Source organism: Mustelus asterias, chromosome 6, assembly GCF_964213995.1.
Source record: "Mustelus asterias chromosome 6, sMusAst1.hap1.1, whole genome shotgun sequence".
NCBI lineage: Eukaryota > Metazoa > Chordata > Chondrichthyes > Carcharhiniformes > Triakidae > Mustelus > Mustelus asterias.
In genome coordinates this window covers 92,397,988-92,417,806 of record NC_135806.1, presented here as the reverse complement: position 1 = coordinate 92,417,806, position 19,819 = coordinate 92,397,988, and the positions used below count along the sequence as shown (strand labels likewise).

The 19,819-nt window shown below is 42.4% G+C and overlaps 1 protein-coding gene across 5 annotated transcripts in view; it reads left to right on the top strand.

Annotated features, from left to right (window-relative positions):
• rgmb (repulsive guidance molecule BMP co-receptor b) overlaps positions 1-19,819 on the top strand; it is a 169,437-nt gene that overhangs the window by 128,575 nt on the left and 21,043 nt on the right. The gene's annotated exons all lie outside the window — the stretch shown is intronic.

Here is a 19,819-nt window from a genome sequence, read left to right as displayed (position 1 = left end):
TCCTTTTCCCATCTTCCAAGGTCTGGTAATTGAAATTCTTCAAGCAACCTCTTTTATGTGATTTATATTGTAATGCACAATGCAGCGATATCAGCACTAAGTTAGAATTTATCTGAAAGTAAAATATACTTTCTATTACGCACTTATCATGCTGCAGCAAAATGAAATTCAAGATAAATAAAAGGTGTTGAAACATCATACTAAGGGATGGACAAGATTGTGCACACCATATCAACAACACTAGAGAACCGACTGTTAATCTTTTGGTGGTGATTCATTTGTAGTATTCTTGACTCTTATGTTCACTCTACACATTCCCCAACATTCAGCAAATCCTTCTGTCAACAGCAGTAGTCTCCGCTGGCTTTTGACTCACTGATATTGTAAATGGATTCTGGAGCACACACATTGACTCCCACCAGCTCTCACTTAGCCCTAATAGTGCTACTTCAGTGTGAACAATATTCAGGAACACTAACCTTAGTTTTAGAAAATGTTTTCTACACTAGTTAATGTTCTGTGATATCACATACAAACAAAAATACGAAACACAGCCCCTAAAGCATCTCATCATCTCCTCTTTCTAGTTTGTGTGCTCTCAATATCAATTTTCTTTTTTAATTTCTTGTATTTTCTTTGCAAGTCCCAGTTTAATTTTGTACTCCATATAATTATATCATATGATTCCTTCTATTGTTTTTAGTGTTGATTTGTGCTTTCAAATTATATGTCCCCTAACAACAAAATTTGTGTATTTTAAAAATTAACTCATCAGGTCTTTTAAACGGGAGGAGGAGCATGCTGTGAGGTTGGAGTGAGTTTAGCACCAGGAGGGAGAGAAAAGACAATTAGCTATGTTTCTGGTTATGCGGGACCCACTGGAGTAGGGTCGAGTTGAATAGCAGGAGGCCCAGAGATAAGGAAAGGAGCGGCACAGTACATCTGGAAATATGGAAATTATATCACTGCAGGAGACCATTTGGAAGATCTTGTCTGTGGCAGCACTAGTTCTTCAACTTGTACGATCTAACCCCATTCCTAGCTCTTCCCCATATATATTTATATTCTTCTTTTACAAATCCAATTCCTTTTTAAATGATAAGTGTCTGTGTTCACTTATGGAAAAGCTAACTTTATTTTAATAGCACTTGAAAAAAATTCAAAGCTTCTTTCATTCTTCTTGTGATAATCTAGTGATTATGCCCCTGTGATAATCTAGTGATTATGCCCCTGCTACAGACTGGTTGGAGCAATATTTTATTCTTTATTCTTTATCCTGCCAAATCCATTCATAATTTTGAAAACCTTTTTAACTTCCCATTAAGCTTCTCTAGTCTAGTGAAATAAGCCATATTTATGAGCCTTTTTTATAACAATATTCTCTTGTTCTTGCTATATTATGGTGAGTATAGCTTACATTGGTGGGACCAGAGTGAATTCAGCAAATGACGGACCTAATGCCCCTGACTAACATGGAAACATAGAAGATAGGAGCAGGAGGAGGCCAATTGGCCCTTCGAGCCTGCTCCGCCATGCATTACGATCATGGCCGACTATCCAACTCAATAGCCTAATCCTGCTTTTTTTCCCCATAACTTTTGATCCCATTCACCCCAAATGTTATATCTAGCCGCCTCTTGAATACATTCAATGTTTTGATGCCAACTACTTCCTGTGGTAATGAATTCCACAGGCTCACCACTCTCATTAGCGATAGACAACATGGTTTTGTACGAGGGAGGTCATGCCTCACAAATTTGGTTGAGTTGTTTGAGGAGGTGACAAAAATGATTGTCGAGGGAAGGGCCGTGGATGACATCTACATGGATTTTAGTAAAGCATTTGACAAGGTCCCTCATGGCAGGCTGGTGCGGAAGGTTAAATCTCACAGGATCAAAGGTGAACTAGCTAGATGGGTACAGAACTGGCTTGGCCATAGAAAGAAGTTTAACAACACCAGGTTTAAGTCCTACAGGTTTATTTGGTAGCAAAAGCCACACAAGCTTTTGGAGCCCCAAGCCCCTTCTTCAGGTGAGTGGGAATTCTGTTCACAAACAGGGCATATAAAGACACAAACTCAATTTACATGAATAATGGTTGGAATGCATTCCAACTATTATTCATGTAAATTGAGTTTGTGTCTTTATATGCCCTGTTTGTGAACAGAATTCCCACTCACCTGAAGAAGGGGCTTGGGGCTCCGAAAGCTTGTGTGGCTTTTGCTACCAAATAAACCTGTTGGACTTTAACCTGGTGTTGTTAAACTTCTTACTGTGTTTACCCCAGTCCAACGCTGGCATCTCCACATCTTGGCCATAGAAGACAGAGAGTAGCAGTGGAGGGGTCTTTTTCTGATTGGAGGTCTGTGACTAGTGGTGTTCCGCAGGGCTCTGTACTGGGACCTCTGCTGTTTGTGATATATGTAAACTATTTGGAAGAAGATGAAGCTGGTCTGATTAGTAAGTTTGTGGACGACACAAAGATTGCTGAAGTTGCGGATAGTGATGAACATTGTCAGAGAATACAGCAGGTTATAGATAGGCTGGAAAATTGGGCGGAGAAATGGCAGATGGAATTTAATTCAGATAAATGCGAAGCATTTTGGTAGATCTAATGCAGGGGGGAGCTATACAATAAATGGCAGAGCCATCAGGAGTATAGACACACAGTGGGATCTGGGTGTGCAAGTCCACAGATCCTTAAAGGTGGCAGCACAGGTGGAAAAGGTGGTGAAGAAGGCATATGGCATGCTTGCCTTTATTGGACGGGGCATAGAGTATAAAAGTTGGGGTCTGATGTTGCAGTTATATAGAACGTTGGTTCGGCCACATTTGGAATACTGCGTCCAGTTCTGGTTGCCACACTACCAGAAGGACGTGGAGGCTTTGGAGAGAGTGCAAAAAGGTTTACCAGGATGTTGTCTGGTATGGAGGGTATTAGCTATGAGGAGAGATTGAGTAAACTAGGGTTTTTCTCCCTGGAAAGACGGAGGGTGAGGGGTGACCTAATAGAAGTTGATAAAATTATGAAGGGCATAAATAGGGTGAATAGTTGGAAGCTTTTTCCCAGGTCAGAAATGACAAACACAAGGGGTCACAAGTTCAAGGTAAGGGGGCAAGGTTCAATACAGATATGCGGGGGACGTATTTTACACAGAGGGTGGTGGGGGCCTGGAATGCACTACCAAGCAAGGTGGTTGAGGCAGACACGCTAGGGTCATTTAAGACTTATCTAGATAGCCACATGAACAGACTGGGCATAGAGGGATACAAACGGATGGTCTAGTTAGGAACACATGATCGGCGCAGGCTTGGAAGGCCAAAGGGCCTGTTCCTGTGCTGTATTGTTCTTTGTTCTTCTTTGGGTTAAGAAATGTGTCCTCAGCTCCATCCTAAATGCTCTCCACCGAATCCTCAGACTGTGACCCCTGGTTCTGGACTCCCCCACCATCGGGAATATCCTCCCTACATCTATTCTGTCTGGCCCTGTTAGAATTTTATAAGTCTCTATGAGATCCCCCCCCTTATTCGTCTGAACTCCTGCGAAAACAATCCTAACCCAAACAATCTCTCCTGATGCATCAGTCCCGCTATCCCAGGAATCAGCCTGATAAACCTTCACTGCACTCCCTTGAGAGCAAGAACATCCTTCCTCAGAAAAGGAGACCAAAACTGCACACTATACTCTAGGTGTGGCCTCACCAAGGCCCTGTATAGTTGCAACAACACATCCCTGCTCCTGTACTCAAAACCTCTCACAATGAAAGCCAACATGCCATTTGCCTTCTTTACCGCCTGCTACACCTGCACGCTTATCTTCAGTGACTGGTGCACAAGGACACCCAGGTCCCGCTGCACACTCCCCAGTCCCCTACAGCCATTCAGGTAGTAATCTGCCTTTTTGCTTTTGCTTTCAAAGTGAATAACCTCACATTTATCCAAATTATACTGCATCTGCCATTGATTTGCCCAACCTGTCCAGATCATTCTGAAGGATCTCTGCATCCTCGTCACAGTTCACCCTCCCACCCAACTTGGTATCATCTGCAAACTTTGAGACATTACATTTTGTTCCTTCATCCAAATCATTAATATATATTGTGAATAGCTGGGGTCCCAGCACCGATCCCTGTGGCACCCCACTAGTTACTGCCTGCCAATTTGAAAAGCTCCCATTAATTCCTACTCTTTGTTTCTCTCTGCCACCAGTTTTCTATCCATCTGAATACACTTCCCCAATCCCATGCGCTTTAATCTTGCACAATAATCTCTTGTGCGGGACTTTGTCAAACACTTTCTGAAAGTCCAGATATACCGTATCTACTGGTTTGTCAACTCTACCAGTTACATCTTCAAAGATGTAACATAAGGCATGTTACTTTCAAGATTAAAGTTCCTTTTGAGCTCTCCAAGTTGCTCAATGGGTAGACACCGTGGTTACTATTGTACTCACCCACATGGACAACAAGGCAGCTTTGGGATGTTAAAATTGGCCTGAACGTACCTGAGCCATAATAGGGGAAAATCAGCCAGTGTTCCCGTTCTTTGTTGTTATTCCCTGTCTGTGGCTGTGAGTTCCAGAGAGAATTCATCATCTAGGCCCATACCCAATGAATGGCAATATGAATGAGGTACCAGAGGGCTGCTGACATTTATAGAACTAGACACCAGTATCAGTCCGTGCCTTCAGGAGTAAAAGTGAAAATATTGTGTTAAACAAAAAAACATTTCAGGTGCTTTAAGTACTGAGTGAAAGAAAGAAAAATAAATGCATTTATAGAGCTTCTTTCACAATCACTTGACTCAAAACCTCACTCTATATTTTCCTTGATATTACTGTATTTATCTCCTTTCAGATCTCATACCCTGGCTGAGGCTCATTATGTAACAGCTCATTAGATTGCCATATAAGGGCTTCCCACTGTATAGAAGATGCCAGAAGCTTCTGGAAGGAGTTTTTGAAGGACAGGTTAAATTATTTAATAACACAGTATCACCTGCATTAACATAGTGCCTTAGCATAGCTACAAAGTCACCAGGTGGTTCGATTCAGGACATGACCACGAATTTTATCAGCCATCTCATCAGTCATCATATCAAAAATGTATTTTGCATGGTGTGAGTTGTCTTAGCTAACCAGTTTTCACTCTCATTGAAGATGATATACTCTGGGAGAAATGAAACACTGAAAGCAATTATCACTCCTGTGGTTTGAGATTGAATCCATAATATAATGTTGTAATAACTGTATTGCCGCTATTTGTTTTACACTTCAGAACGCTGAAATAAATACCAGTGCTATAATCATAAAGTAATGAAAAAGGAAGCAGATTCATGAAATACCCGTTACCTGTTCTGAGATTTGTACATTTACAAATCTCAGTTATTTCTCTAGTTATTACATCCCAATTACTCAGTATTAATGATCATTCTGAATGTTGCATGGACAATCTTTTGAAAAAAGGCACTGATTCAAATGCAGTCTCTTAAAGAAACTAGTTGGGGGGGGTGGGGTGATGGTGAGTGGAGGGGGGGGGTGGTGAGGTGGGAGGGTGGTTGGGGGGGAGACGGGGGAGATGCTAGTGGGCCCGGAGACCTCCGTCCCTGGCCTGCTAATCACATTGAAATCCACATTTGAATATTTAAATCAGCTCCGCACTGATTTCCGACACGGAGCTGATGACTCCAAAAATCTTCGTCTGGGAGACACACGGAGGCCATGGCGCTCATTGGGGAGCCTGCTAAACGGCCACCGCTGATGTCTCCCGGCCCATTGCGCAGCGGGCTGGATGAATTGTCCCTACAATGTTTTGGCTTCAGCTGCTTTCTGTGGTGGAGAATTCCATTTTCTGAATGAAGAAATTTCTTCTAATCTCAGTCATAAATGGTTTACTCAGTGTCCTCAGACTGTGACCCAATGGTCCTGGATTCCCCGCCATTGGGAACATCCTTCCTGAATCTATCCTGTCTGGTCCTGTTAGAATTTTATAGGTTTCTATGAGATTCTCCCTCATTCTAAATTCCAGCAAGTATTATCCGAACCAACTCAATCCCTCCTCAAGTGTCAGTCCCGCCATCCCAGGAATCAGTCTGATAAACCTACAGCAAGAACATCCTTCCTTAGATAAGGAGACCAAAACTACACAGTATTACAGGTGTGGCCTCACCAAGGCCCTGTATAATTGCAGCATAACAGCCCTGTTCCTGTACTCGAATCCTCTCGCTATGATGACTGACATACCACTTGCCTTCTTTACTGCCTGCTTCCCCTCCAAAGAACAAAAGAACAGTACAGCACAGGAAACAGGCCCTTCGGCCCTCCAAGCCTGTGCTGCTCCTTGGTCCAACTAGACCAATCGTTTGTATCCCTCCATTCCCAGGCTGCTCATGAGACTATCCAGGTAAGTCTTAAACGATGTCAGCGTGCCTGCCTCCACCACCCTACTTGGCAGCGCATTCCAGGCCCCCACCACCCTCTGCGTAAAAAACATCCCTCTAATATCTGAGTTATACTTCGCCCCTCTCACCTTCAGCACGTGACCCCTCGTGATCGTCACTTCTGATCTGGGAAAAAGCTTCCCACCGTTCACCCTATCTATCCCCTTCATAATCTTGTACACCTCTATTAAATCTCCCCTCATTCTCCGTCTTTCCAGGGAGAACAACCCCAGTTTACCCAATCTCTCCTCATAGCTAAGACCCTCCATACCAGGCAACATCCTGGTAAACCTTCTCTGCACTCTCTCTATGCTTACCTTCAGCGATTGGTGTACAGGGACACCCAGCTTTTGTTCCACATTCGCCTCTCTCAATCTATAGCCATTCAGATAATAATGTACCTTCCAGTTTTTGCTTCCAAAGTGGATAACCTCACATTTATCCACATTATACTATATCTGCCATTCATTTGCCCACTTGCTCAACTTGTCCAAGTCACACTCACCTCTGCGCCCTCTTCACAGCTCATCCTCCCACCCAGCTTTGTGTCATCTGCAAATTTTGAGATTTTACTTTTAGTTCCCTCATCTAAATCATTGATATATATTGTGAATAGCTGGGGTCCCAGCTGTGGTACTCCGCTAGTCACTGCCTGCAATTTGGAAAAATACCCTTTTATTCCTACTTGTTGTTTCCTGTCTGCCAACAAGTTTTTTTAAATCCATCTCTATACACTACCCCCCCCCCCCAATCCCTTGCACTTTAATTTTACACGTCAATCTCTTATCTGGGACTTTGGACTTTAAGAAGGTTTTCGACAAATAAACCACATCCCCTGTATCCCCCTCATCAACTCTAATAGTTACATCCTCAAAGAATTCCAGTAGATTTATTAAGCATGATTTCCCTTTTGTAAATCTATGCTGACTCTGTCCAATTCCGCCACTGTTTTCCAAGTGCTCTGATCTCAGGCTGACTGGTCTATAATTCCTTGTTTTTTCTCTATCTCACTTTTTAAATAGAGGGATTACATTAGCTACCCTCCATTTTGCAGGAACTGTTCCAGAGTCTATAGAATCTTGGAAGATGACCACCAATGCATCCACTATTGCTAGGGCCACTTCCTTAAGTACTCTGGGATGCAGATTATCAGGCCCTGGGGATTTATTCACCTTCAATCCCATTAATTTCCCCAACACCATTTCCCTACTAATACTGATTTCCTTCAGTTCCTCCCTCTCAGGAAACCCTGTGGTCCCAACAATTGGAGCCTTATTTGTGTCTTCCTTTGTGAAGACAAAACCTAAGTATGTATTTAGTTGGCCAGCCATTTCTTTGTTCCATATTACAAATTCCCATGTTTCTGACTGTAAAGGACCTACATTTGTCTTTACCAATTTATTTCTCCTCACATATCACAGAAGCTTTTACAGTCAGTGTTTATGTTCCCCACAAACTTACTCTCATGATCTATTTTCAATCTTAATCAATCCCTTTGTCCTACTTTTCTAAATTCTAAACTGCTTCTAATCCTTAGTTCTCTTGTTTTTTCCTGGCCAATTTGTATGTCTCTTCCTTGGATCCAATGCTATCGCTAATTTCCCTTGTAAGCCATGGTTTGGCCACCTTTCCCGTTTTATTTTTGCACCAGACAGGAATGAACAATTGTTGCAGTTCACCCATGCGCTCTTTGGAATGTTTGCCGTTGGCTATCATCCCTTTAAGTAACATTCCCCAATCCATCATAGCCAACTTGCGCCTCATACCATTGTGATTTCCTTTATTTAGATTCAGGACACTCGTCTCAGGATCAACTACATCACTCTCCATCATGATGTAGAATTCTATCATATTATGGTCATTCATCCCCAAGGGGTCTCACACAACTAATTTGCCTATTATTCCTTTCTCATTACACAGTACCCAGTCTAGGAAGGCCTGTTTTCTTGTTGGTTCCATAATGTATTGATCCAGAAAATCATCCTGCACACACACTTGAGGAATTACTCCTCCTCTGGTATTGCGACTAATTTGATTTTCCCAATCTATGTGCCGATTAAAATCACCCATAATTATAGATGTTTCTTTATCGCATGTGTCTCTAAGTTACTGTTTAATGCCATTCCCACATCACCACTACAGTTTTGGGGTTTCTATGCAACCCCCATTAATGATTTTTGTCCTTTGGTATTTCTCAGCTCTCCCCATACAGATTCCACATCGTCAGAACTGACATCCTTTCTGACTATTGCGTTAATTTCCTCTTTTGCTAGCAATGCAACTCCACCGCTTTTACCTTTTTGTTCATTCTTCCTAAATACTGAATAGCCCTGGATATTCAGTTCCCATCCTTGATCACCCTGCAGCCATGTCTCTAATCCCAACTGTATCATATCTGTTTACATCTATTTGCGCAATTAATTCATCCACTTTATTGCGAAGGCTCCATTTACTGAGGCACAAAGTCTTAATTTTTAGCGTTCCTGATCCCATTCCCATTGTTTTTCACTATGGCCCTTAAAGGGATCACTGAAGGCAGATGACCACAAAAGAAGTAAAGTTTTTACTTTAATGTAGAAATTAGGAAATGCGTGGGAGGATTGGCCTGGGGTTGCTCCTGACTGGTTCATCTCCCACCCTCCAAACAGAATCTTCCTCAGGACATCTCTCCAACTCCGTGTGACTACTTTCTGAGGCTATTGCACCAAAGTAAATTGGACGATTTTTGGTGAATTAACATGATTTTGGTTCTGAAAAGATAGACAAAACTCTTGACTTTTGACACTAGCTTTTTTAACCACCTTTCCAGAATGCCAACTCCACTGTCTTTCCTTTTAGAAACCATGTGTTTCTGAAATGATCTGGGTGAGTGGGACTAAAATTGTCCCCAGAAGACATTCCCGGAAGAGAAGTGGCAATAAATGAAATAATACAAATAAAGAGAAAAAAACCTGCAATGGCAGAAATCCAAAAAACAGAGTGTGCAACTCGACAGTCCCTATCGGTGACGGGACAAGGTAACCATTTTACCCCTCTATGCCACTGATTTTGAAGGGGCAAAGGATCAGGAAAATGGAAGTGTAGCCCGGGAGTGAAAATCTCCCAGGCAAAATCCTGCAGAGGCGTTGGAAAATCTGATTTTTATTTTATTCACGTCCCATTATAATTTCTCCACAGTTGCTATATGCAGCAACTGTAAAATCCAAAAGGTCAAGCACCTGAGGCTGATGTCAGCAACACATTTATACTTTTCAAGGTTTAAATAACTTTTTTTTTGTTTGCAAAGCACGTCATGAAGACAGCAATTTTGTAGGTGCATCTGTTCTAGGTGTGGTAAGCATTACCCATGGACCCAAATAAACAATAGTGTTTCAGTGGAATTTGGTTTTTATTTCCAAGCAGGACATATTTAAAAAAAAGTAAACACTTGGATGTCTTTCTCTTTTTGAAATATATTGAAAGCATATTTTGTCTATTGGAATATTGCTGGTCTGATTTGAAGCTTAAAATAATAGCAGACTGAATGAATGAGAAAGAATGCCATTAATAACAAAAACATTTAAAACCCTATGGTCAGAAATTGTGAAGACAGGCTGTATAAACATTTCCAGGAAGAAAAATAAAGTTACTGTTGACCTTGCAAATACTTATGTAGTTTTTAAAATCCAAATTCAGGTACAATGAGTGCCACTTTAGCTTTGCCATGGAGGCAAGCAATGATCCTAAGTTGTACATTCCAAACAAGGATCCGACTCCACAAACAAAATCATAATCCTGACAATACGAATAAAACAATCTTTCTGATCATGCAAACCAAATATTCCTAATGGTACAAATTAAACAATGCCCCAAGCAAATGATTATCCCAGTAGTACTATCCAAACAACAGTATTCTGATCCGTAAAGTGTACCATCTGAAAAAGAACCTCAACCATGTAATCCAAACAATGATCCCAACTGTACAATTCAAAGAATCATCCCAACCTTGTAATCCAATCAACCCTATTGTACAAACCAGTGATCCGACCATTCAAAGCAAATACTGTCCTAACTTTCTGATCCAAACATTGATCCCAATAGTACATTCCAGTGATCCTGACTACACTCCAGGCAATGGTAGAACCGTACATCACGTCATTTTCATTCTTGATTAGTAAAACAGATTCTCATGCTCCACTCCTCTCCATTCCCAATATATTTTCTGTCCCAGATTCCCATTGCATTATTTTTCCCTTGCCTTGCATTTTCTCACCCAACTTTACTTTGCATTTCCTCTGCATCCCTTTGCATTCACTCCACACACACACCTCCCCTTTCACCCTTGCTTTTGCATCCTCTCCTTTGCCTGCTGCTTTATCAAGTCTTTTGGCTAAGGCAGTAAAGCAGTTCCGTTCCAACACTTAAGATGCGTCCAGCACTACTGGCTTCAACTGCTGCTGCCTCTGCGTACAGTAGATTAAAACAGCCGTACAGCTTCCAGTGCAGATAGCTGGAGAACAGGGCTGGCAGGATTGGACAAGCATGGAGTGTGGAGTGGAGTGGATTGGAGAGTAGTGGGATGAGAGTCATTGCTCTGTATCATTGAGCACTGCTTCACTGATCAGGCTCTCAAAAACTGAGAGCCTGATCTAAAAGGCTAACGGCTGGCTTGTTGGCTTTGGCTTCTGTATCTTCATTCCTATTGAAGAATTCAGGGAGCATCCAGATTCAATGTTTTCATCAATAATGCTCTGAAAACTGGTGTCCAGTTTCCAGTCCAGGTGTAAGCTAAGCGAACCACAACAAAGGTGTGTAGGAAGGGGTGGGGGAGGGCATTAATTTCCTATTCTTACTTGACAGCTCACTACACCCAGCAAAACAACCTTTTTTTAATTTATTAGTCACAATTAAGGCTTACAGTAACATTTCAATGAAGTTACTGTGAAAATCCCCTAGTCTCCACAGTCCGGCGTCTGTTCGGGTCAATGCACCTAACCAGCACGTCTTTCAGATTGTGGGAAGGAACCGGAGCACCCGGAGGAAACCCACACAGACATGGGGAGAATGTGCAAATTTCACACAGACAGTGACCCAAGCCGGGAATCGAACCCGGATCCCTGACGCTGTGAAGCGGCAGTGCTAGCCACTGTGCCAGCCACTGTGCCACCATGCTGCCCCAACTTCTAAATGTTATATAGTCTGCAGCTGATGGCTGTTGAACCAAAATGAGAGGAAACTGGTTTGATTATTGGACATTCTGCGCTTTCCAGAATCTACAGCAGTGCGTATGCAAAGTGAACACTAAAACCAGTTTTTGTGATTTCAGTTTTGGAATAAATGACTTTGACAGAAAGTGCTTTAATTGAGAGCTGCATTGACTTTCAAATGATACTGTTTTCAGACAGTAATCTAGTAGAAAATAATGAAATTGTCAGTGATTTAATGCAAAGTAATTTAAATAAGATGAGATGCTGGTGAGGGGTGGTGATTGGTTTGATAATGTTGGCAAATAACAAAAATGAACTTTTTATTTGAACCTCTTTTTTTCAAATAAGAACTACAATTCGCAGTGATTCTTTTCATAAAATATGCATAATACTGAATTTTTACTAAAAGGTAAATGTGGCTCACACTATGACAGTATATTTTCCTAACTTAGATTGTTCAGATCGCTTGAACCTGAAAATTGCTCTGTGTGATATAGAACACAACATATTATGGTATAGAGGGTAAGGAAAAATGTAGATTTCTGGACTCTAAAGGTGGCAAAGGGTATGGGGAGAGCACTGGAGTTTGGTGTTGAGATAGAGCATCAGCCATGACCATGTTGAATGGTGGAACAGGCTCACAGGACTGAATGGCCTACTCCAGCTCCTATTTTTAATGTTAACCAGGTTCACATGGAGCACAGGTCAGAGATTGATTTATAACATTATGATCCCCAATTTTCCAACCTGAGCCCCCTTGGAACCAGATTTTTACCACGATGGAGACCCTCGCTGTTATGGCAAAAATGGCGGATGACTCCAGAAATACTAAGACCTGCCCCTGAACATGGCACTTCCTATTTTTGTGGAGTTGGGCCAGACTTCGAGCATGCACAGTTTATGCAAGCAGCTGGCCACTTATAAAATCAGCCAGAGTGTGCAAACCAGACCAGCTCGTCTGAAGTTGAGGATTCATTTGGACAGCCAAGGTACACCTGTGGAAAGGTAAGGTACCCCTTCGGATATGGTCCTGGGACACCTTTGGGAGACATAAGGCACCCTTCAAAAAAAGTAATGTACCCTTTGGGAGAGATAAGACACCCTTTGGAATTGTTAGAAGTAAATGTGCTTGTGCATAAAACGTCAGAGGAGGCGATGGCCTAGTGGTATTATCAATAGACTATTAATCCAGGGACTCGGCCAATGTTCTGGAGACCAGGTCCGAATCCTGCGACAGCTGGTGGAGGAATTTGAATTCAATAAAAAAAATCTGGAATTAAGAATCTACTGATGACCATGAAACTATTGTCGATTGTCGGAAAAACCCATCTGGTTCACTAATGTCCTTTTAGGGAAGGAAATCTGCCATCCTTACCTGGTCTGGCCTACATGTGACTCCAGAGCCACAGCAATGTGGTTGACTCTCAACTGCCCTCTGAAATGGCCTAGCAAACCATTCTGCCTAAGGGTAATTAGGGATGGGTAACAAATGCTGGCCCAGCCAACGTCGCCCACATCCCTTGAACGAATAAAAAAAAGTGCATAAACTCATTAGTGCTGTTGAAGACCTGTCAGAGGACTTGGTGGAAGGTATAAGGACAAAGAGTGGTGGGTGGGGGCATGGGTTGGCATAAATTAATGCTAAGTTGTCATAGGGGCTATAAAGAACCATGGAAGTGTTGGGGCATGGGGGTATGAGGGGTCATGGAGGTTGTGATTAGTGGAGTGTGGGTTGCCATAGGGGTATGAGGGGCCATGGGGGTATCAGGTGGCTTAGGTTGATATGGATGAGGTATGGGGAGTGTGGGGTGGAGGGTGATGACTGGAAGGCTGTTTTTGGTGGCAATCTTTTATTTAATTCAACAAATTACTCGAGCAAAGAGGCAGGCTGCCTGTCCAACCTGCCTCTGTACCCACCAGCCTCCGGGGGCAGCGGGCCTGACTGCTAATCCAGCGTGCTTTCCCAGAATGAAAATCCGATTTGTGGGCTGCCATTTTCAAAGGTCGGGGACACAGAGCTGGGAATTCTCCCATCTCTGCACACCTGACCCGGGAGCACAAATCAAGGTTCTGGTATCTCTATTGAAACACAAATCGGTGCGTTATGTATTTTAGATTCAGTTAGAATATACATTATATGCTAGAAAATATTTCTATCCTCTCGTATGCTTTTCTTTCATATATATTAGATACAGGAACACCTCAATATTTTAATCTAAATAAAAGAAGTAACTTGCATTTCTAGCATTTTATGATATAACAATGTCCCAAAGGGCTCCATTGTGAATTTCTGCCTTATTGATGTATTCACTGTTGTAATGTGGGAATAGCAGCTCATTTATACTTTGCAAGGTCCCACAAACGACAAAGCGATATTGGACCCATGTACAGTTAACTCCTGCCATTCGCACCTCCCTCTGTGATCTTGCTTAATTGTGTAAATCTGTTTGCATATTCCCGAAAATTCACTCACCCACCATTATAAATGTAAAACTCTGGATACCATCAGTGTAAAAATTATACCAAAGACCAAAAAAGACATTTGACACAGAAAACCTTGTCTCTCTGTGAAGACTCACTGCTTCCTGACTTCAAGCTTGTGCAATCTGCCAAATCAGCAGAAAAACCACAAGTTCACAGATACAGCTCAACAGCACACATGCAGCTGGTCCCAAAGTTTTAATAAAGAATATACTGTATATACTGTACCTCATAAAATTCTTCAGAAAGTATAAAAGAAACATCTTTTGTCCTCAAAGAAAGCATGCACTGCAAATGTCTCTTCATTGCGCCTGCACAAACTACATGTGCAATTTAATTTTAAAAATTGTTTCCATTTGACTCCATTGATCTAACACTCTGAAATTTGGTGATGGTTGGAACATCTGAAATTCAGTTCCATTATAAACTCTGTTCACAATTTCACCCTTCGCAAAATCTCATGGAGCCCCCATGAATGGCAGGAGTTGACTGTAATCGCTTTTAAGTGATGGTTGACAAATAAATATTGATCAGGAAACTGGGAGCTCCCTTGTTCATCTTAGAACAATACCATGGGATATTTTACATCCATCTTTGAGTGCATCTTGGTTAGATGTCTTACCTAACAGTACCTTCAGCAATGCAGCACCTCCTCAGTACTGCACTGTAGTGTCAACCTAGTTATGTGCTCAAGATGTGGAACAGGACTTTGACTCAGCAACAATGAAGGAACGGGTGATAAATGCCCAAGTTTGGGTGGAGAGGAAACTTGTAGATGGTGGTGTTCCCTAGCAACTGCTACTTTTGTACTTCTAGGTGGTAGAGGTTGAAGATTTGGTCTGGAAGGTGCTGTCAAAGGAGGATTGCTGACTTCATAGGCGATAAACATTGCAGCCACTGTTTGCTGGTGGGGACGTTATGAATGTTTTAAGGTGATGGATGGGGCAAGCTGTCTGGACGCTATCAAGTTTCCTGACCTTTGCCGTGGGACCCGTCCTGGCAATTTGGATGTATTGCATCACTGACTTGAACCTTGTAGGGTGGAGTGACTTTGAGGAGTCCAGAGGTGAATCACTCACTGGAATATCCAGTATTTGACTTTCTGTAGTAGCCACAGCAGTATGCAGCGGTTCAAACTGAGGTTTTGGTCAATGGTGACATCCAGGAGATTTGATAATTCAGTTGAATGTCAAAGGGAGGTGGTTAGACTCTCTTATTGGAGATGGTCTTTGCCTGGCACTTCTGTGGCATGAAAGTTATTTGTCACTTACCATCTCAAGGCTGGATATGTCAATGTCTTGCTAAGTATATCAGATCAGACAATCACATCAGACGATTGGAGAGTGAAATGTATTGCACCCTGAACTGGCTCCCAATGCCCCCTTACTGAGTTTCAGTGTACATGATCAGTTTCTAATGTACAGCCATCCCGCTGATGTTAGGCCCCACCTGGAATATTGCGCCCAGTTCTGGTCATCACACTTTAGAAAGGATGTGAAGGTCCTTGAAAAGGTGCAGAGGCGATTTCCTAGAATGGTTCCAGAGATGGCGGATTTTAGCTACAGCGTTAGTTTGGAAAAGCTGGGATTGTTCTCCTTGGAGCAAAGGAGCTGGAGGGGAGATTTGATACAAGTGTATAAGATAACAACAGGCTCAGATAAGATGGACAAAAACTGTTCCATTAGCTGATGTTACAAGGAGTGGGGGAAGAGGGTCATGGATTTAATGTTTTGGGGCAAGAAATGCAGAGGCAATATGAGGAAGAGGTTATTTACACAATGAGTAAAGTAAGTTGAAACTTGCTGATTTGATTTATTATTGTCACATGTATTAGTATACAGTGAAAAGTATTGTTCCTTGTGCATTAAACAGACAAAATATACCATACATAGGGAAGGAAAGGAGAGGGTGCCGAATGTAGTGTTACAGTCATAGCTAGGGTGCAGAGAAAGATCAGCTCAATGCGAGGTAGATCCATTCAAAAGTCTGATGGCAGCAGGGAAGAAGCTGCTTTTGAGTCGGTATGTTTCCTCAGACTTCTGTATCTTTTTCCTGATAGAAGAAAGTGAAAGAGAGAATGTCCAGGGCACGTGGGGTCCTTGATTATGCTGGCTGCTTTTCCACAGCAATGGGAAGTGTAGACATTGTCAATTGATGGGAGGCTGGTTTGAGTGAAGGGCTGGGCTTCGTTCACTACTCTTTGTAATTTCTTTGGGTCTTGGACAGAGCAGGAGCCATATGAAGCTGTGATACAACAGGAAAGAATGCTTTCTATGGTGCATCTGTAGAAGTTGATGAGCGTTGTAGTGGACATGTCAAGTTTCCTTGGTCTCCTGAGAAAGTAGAGGCGTTGGTGGGCTTTCTTAACTATAGTATCCGCATGGAGGGACCAGGACAGGTTGTTGGTGATCTGGACACTAAAAACTTGAAACTTTCGACCATTTCCGCTTCATCCCCATTGATGTAGACAGGGGCATGCCCTCCACTACGCTTCCTGAAGTCGATGACTATCTCCTTCATTTTATCGACATTTGAGGGAGAGATTATTGTTACCGCACCAGTTCACCAGATTCTCTATCTCATTCCTATACTCTGTCTCGTCATTGTTTGAGATCCAACCCACTACGACAGTGTCATCAGCAGACTTGAAAATCAAGTTGGAGGGGAATTTGGCCATACAGTCAGAGGTGTAGAAGGAGTATAGTAAGGACCTGAGGACACAGCCTTGCAGAGCACCGGTGTTGAGGATAATCGTGGAGGAGGTGTTGTTGCCGATCCTTACTGACTACAGTCTTGAATTTGCTGCGTACAAGAGTGGTGGGAGTGGCAACGATTTCAAAAGGAAGTTGGATTGGGCATTTGAGGGAAAATAAACCTGCAGGACTATGGTGATAGAGCTTGGGAATGGGACTGACTGGACTGCTCCACAGAGAGGATGGACTTGGTGAACTGAATGGCCTCCTCCTGTGCTATATTGACTCTGATTCTAAGTAGAATGAGGCTTTACACAGGACCCTCTGACTGAGAGGAAAGAGTGATGTGGAGATGCCGGCGTTGGACTGGGGTAAACACAGTAAGAAGTCTCACAACACCAGGTTAAAGTCCAACAGGTTTATTTGGTAGCAAAAGCCACAGAGTATGGTAGCAAAAGCACAGTGTGAATGCAGACACTGATGGATATCCTGGACAGCGACTTGCATTCATGAGATTCCCCTCAACCCTCAGCTGAGGAACACTGAAGCCATTTGCAATATCCCTATATCCTCGCCAAGATTACCTAATTCAGCACAGACCAAGGAAGAAGCTTTCTGTCTTCCGGATCTGCTCATTTACTCAAGGGTATTGGGGGAGGGGGACCACGAGTGCTTATTTCCAAGAGAGTGCTCATCATGATGCTTAACCCTTAATCTCAGAGTTACAATGCTATTTATTGCTCAGTTTCAACCAGGTCTGTTGTTTTTGTGGAGCGATGCTGAACATTTTGATCAGATTTATACAGATCTGCCCTCTGGCCAAAATGAGTGTCTGACAAAAAGACGATTTGTGGCTGAAATGTAAATGTAGTCAATTTTTACAAGCTGTGTCACTCCCTACAACTGCAATGTAATAAACCTTTTGTCACGGCTGCCCTAACCTCAGTGCAGTAACAGCCCAATTCATGCCCATTGACCCTGTCTTCTTTTGCTGTCTGCTGTGACAAGTCCTTGATGCAAATTAATCTCTTACTGAGAATTAAATGGAATGGTCTCCATGATCTACCCCTGTGTATATTGTAGGGAAGAAGAAGGTTTGCAGTTTGTGTCAAGAGCACAGCACATCTTAGGGATGAATCGGAGCTCACAAAATCTTGGAACTCTCTTGATTTTTTGTGTCTGAACATGCTGCAGCCTTGTTTTTTTTTCTTGCTTGTGTCAGTTCACCCCATCAAATATTCATGTAGATTAGCCACCAGCAATACCATTCTCAAATATATAGCACAACCTATGATAAAATATGTATTATTTGTGATTTTTTTTGTTGATAAAAGACCAGTGCAGAGTATATGCTGTGCCTGCTCCTATGGACATTATAAAGACAAGTGTGCAGTGAATAGAAACATAAGAAATAGTCTGAAATATTGGCCAAGATATCAGGGAAAATTCCCCTGCTCTTTTTTTGGAAATGATGCTTTGGGATCTTTTACATCCACTTCATTTTGCACTCCCTCAGTGTTGCACTAGAGTACCAGAGTGGATTGCATACTCAGACTCCAAGATGGGATTTGAACACACAACCTACTGGTTCAAAACCATGAGCACTACAAATTTAGCCATGGCTAACTTAATGCAGTGCAAGGTTGGCACTCTTTCCCCCTCACAACACCCCCCCCCCCCCCCCAACCATCCCCACCACCACAGTCCCCACCATCTGCCAGACACTCTGCCCAGCTCCCTGTAAATATTGGTCCCACGCAGGAGTAGGTCATATGGCGCCTCCAGCCTGCTTCAGATTCAATAAGATCATGGTTGAGCTACAACACGAACTCCACTTTCCCATACCCTATGATTCCTTTGGAGTCCAAAATTCATTTGATGTCAACTTTGAATATCCTTAATATTCACATCTGAGCATCCAGAGCACTCCGGTTGGCGAATGTCAAAGATTCACAACCCTCTGTGCAGTGGAATTTCTCCTCCTCATATTCCTAAATGGATGTCCCCCTTATCCTGAGACTATGCCCTCTAGTTCATGACTCTCCAGCCTGGGGAAATGACTTCTCAGCATCTATCATTTATTCCTAATCTCTTTTTTCCTTTGTTACCCATGCTAATATATTACCCTAACCCTGTGAGCCCTTATCCTTTAGTGTAGCACCTTATTGAATGCCTTTTAGAAAATCCAAATATACTACATCTACCAATTCCCCTTTATCTATCCTACTAGGTACATTCTCAAAAATCATTAATAGATCTGTCAAGCACAACTTCCCTTTCGTAAAACCGTGATGGCAGTTCCTAATTGGGTAAGGATTTTCTAAGTCTCCTACTATCAATTCCTTAATAGCGATTCCAGCAATTTCCCGATGACTAATGTCAGGTTAACTGGCCTGTTTCTGCGGTTTCATTTCTCCCTCCTACCTTGAATGGCAGAGTTACATTGCTGCTTTCCTGTCCACTGGGACTGTTGAAGAATCTATGGAACTTTGAAGGATCATGACCATTGCATCTACAACCTCTGTAGCGCCTCTTTTAGAACTAGGCTATCAGGTCCAGGGGATTTGTCAGCCTTTACTTCCATTAATTTCTCCAGTTCATTTTCCTTCTCAAGTTTTGCACTACCAAACAACTACTTTTTATTTATTAATATAAATTACCTTAGGTTCCTGACTCTTGTTTGGCCCTGGGTTCCCCATTATTTCTGCTATGTTTGTTTTTGTCTTCTGCTGTGAAGGCAAAAACAAAATATTCATTTTCATTGTCTCTCCCGTTTGCTTAGTCACCAATATAATTTCTCTTGACTGGGTTTCTCATGGATCCACCTTTACTTTCACCATCGTGTTGGGATAGTTGAGCTTAGCTGGAGTGGTAGTAAGGAGACTAAAATTGTCTTTGTACGTTCTGAAAACAGGCCAGGAATAATGAGCTTCTGCTGAAAAGTCTGCATCTGTTGGTGTGACGGGACGAGGCTTTGGTTGCAATTTTTCCATGTTTGATAGGTTGTCGACACTCACTTCCT